The 2500-nt window shown below is 48.9% G+C and overlaps 1 protein-coding gene across 1 annotated transcript in view; it reads left to right on the top strand.

The window, feature by feature from the left end:
* Positions 1 to 2500, top strand: part of LOC139584256 (transmembrane and coiled-coil domain protein 3-like) — a 50009-nt gene that overhangs the window by 40986 nt on the left and 6523 nt on the right. The window lies entirely within an intron of this gene.

Genomic DNA, 2500 nt, shown 5'->3' with positions numbered 1-2500 from the left:
CTATTGTTCTGTTCCTTCCAGTGTCTCTGACTGAAGATTCTGTGGTTGTGTTCCTTCCCGTGTCTGTCCGACTGAAGGTTCTATTGTTGTGTTCCTTCCAGTGTCTGTCTGACTGAAGGTTCTGTGGTTTTGTTCCTTCCAGTGTCTGTCTGACTGAAGGTTCTGTGGTTGTGTTCCTTCCAGTGTCTGTCTGACTGAAGGTTCTGTGGTTTTGTTCCTTCCAGTGTCTGTCTGACTGAAGGTTCTGTGGTTGTGTTCCTTCCAGTGTCTCTGACTGAAGGTTCTGTGGTTGTGTTCCTTCCAGTGTCTGTCTGACTGAAGGTTCTGTGGTTGTGTTCCTTCCAGTGTCTGTCTGACTGAAGGTTCTGTGGTTTTGTTCCTTCCAGTGTCTGTCTGACTGAAGGTTCTGTGGTTGTGTTCCTTCCAGTGTCTGTCTGACTGAAGGTTCTGTGGTTCTGTTCCTTCCAGTGTCTGTCTGACTGAGGATTCTGTGGTTGTGTTCCTTCCAGTGTCTGTCTGACTGAAGGTTCTGTGGTTGTGTTCCTTCCAGTGTCTCTGACTGAAGGTTCTGTGGTTGTGTTCCTTCCAGTGTCTGTCTGACTGAAGGTTCTGTGGTTGTGTTCCTTCCAGTGTCTGTCTGACTGAAGGTTCTGTGGTTTTGTTCCTTCCAGTGTCTGTCTGACTGAAGGTTCTGTGGTTGTGTTCCTTCCAGTGTCTCTGACTGAAGGTTCTGTGGTTGTGTTCCTTCCAGTGTCTGTCTGACTGAAGGTTCTGTGGTTGTGTTCCTTCCAGTGTCTGTCTGACTGAAGGTTCTGTGGTTGTGTTCCTTCCAGTGTCTCTGACTGAAGGTTCTGTGGTTGTGTTCCTTCCAGTGTCTGTCTGACTGAAGGTTCTGTGGTTGTGTTCCTTCCAGTGTCTGTCTGACTGAAGGTTCTGTGGTTGTGTTCCTTCCAGTGTCTGTCTGACTGAAGGTTCTGTGGTTGTGTTCCTTCCAGTGTCTGTCTGACTGAAGGTTCTGTGGTTGTGTTCCTTCCAGTGTCTCTGACTGAAGGTTCTGTGGTTGTGTTCCTTCCAGTGTCTGTCTGACTGAAGGTTCTGTGGTTGTGTTCCTTCCGGTGTCTGTCTGACTGAAGGTTCTGTGGTTGTGTTCCTTCCGGTGTCTGTCTGACTGAAGGTTCTGTGGTTGTGTTCCTTCCAGTGTCTGTCTGACTGAAGGTTCTGTGGTTGTGTTCCTTCCAGTGTCTGTCTGACTGAAGGTTCTGTGGTTGTGTTCCTTCCTGTGTCTGTCTGACTGAAGGTTCTGTGGTTGTGTTCCTTCCAGTGTCTGTCTGACTGAAGGTTCTGTGGTTGTGTTCCTTCCAGTGTCTGTCTGACTGAAGGTTCTGTGGTTGTGTTCCTTCCTGTGTCTGCCTGACTGAAGGTTCTGTGGTTGTGTTCCTTCCAGTGTCTGTCTGACTGAAGGTTCTGTGGTTGTGTTCCTTCCAGTGTCTCTGACTGAAGGTTCTGTGGTTGTGTTCCTTCCAGTGTCTGTCTGACTGAAGGTTCTGTGGTTGTGTTCCTTCCTGTGTCTGTCTGACTGAAGGTTCTGTGGTTGTGTTCCTTCCAGTGTCTGTCTGACTGAAGGTTCTGTGGTTGTGTTCCTTCCAGTGTCTGTCTGACTGAAGGTTCTGTGGTTGTGTTCCTTCCAGTGTCTGTCTGACTGAAGGTTCTGTGGTTGTGTTCCTTCCAGTGTCTCTGACTGAAGGTTCTGTGGTTGTGTTCCTTCCAGTGTCTGTCTGACTGAAGGTTCTGTGGTTGTGTTCCTTCCTGTGTCTGCCTGACTGAAGGTTCTGTGGTTGTGTTCCTTCCAGTGTCTGTCTGACTGAAGGTTCTGTGGTTGTGTTCCTTCCAGTGTCTGTCTGACTGAAGGTTCTGTGGTTGTGTTCCTTCCAGTGTCTGTCTGACTGAAGGTTCTGTGGTTGTGTTCCTTCCGGTGTCTGTCTGACTGATGGTTCTGTGGTTGTGTTCCTTCCGGTGTCTGTCTGGCTGATGGTTCTGTGGTTGTGTTCCTTCCAGTGTCTGTCTGACTGGCGATTCTGTGGTTGTGTTCCTTCCAGTGTCTGTCTGACTGGCGATTCTGTGGTTGTGTTCCTTCCAGTGTCTGTCTGACTGATGGTACTGTGGTTGTGTTCCTTCCAGTGTCTGTCTGACTGAAGGTTCTGTGGTTGTGTTCCTTCCGGTGTATGTCTGACTGAAGGTTCTGTGGTTGTGTTCCTTCCAGTGTCTGTCTGACTGAAGGTTCTGTGGTTGTGTTCCTTCCAGTGTCTCTGACTGAAGGTTCTGTGGTTGTGTTCCTTCCAGTGTCTGTCTGACTGAAGGTTCTGTGGTTGTGTTCCTTCCGGTGTCTGTCTGACTGAAGGTTCTGTGGTTGTGTTCCTTCCAGTGTCTGTCTGACTGAAGGTTCTGTGGTTGTGTTCCTTCCGGTGTATGTCTGACTGAAGGTTCTGTGGTTGTGTTCCTT

This window comes from Salvelinus alpinus, chromosome 9 (assembly GCF_045679555.1).
Source record: "Salvelinus alpinus chromosome 9, SLU_Salpinus.1, whole genome shotgun sequence".
Taxonomy (NCBI): Eukaryota; Metazoa; Chordata; class Actinopteri; order Salmoniformes; family Salmonidae; genus Salvelinus; species Salvelinus alpinus.
Note: the sequence above shows the minus strand (reverse complement) of the source record. Positions and strands in the feature narration are given on the sequence as shown.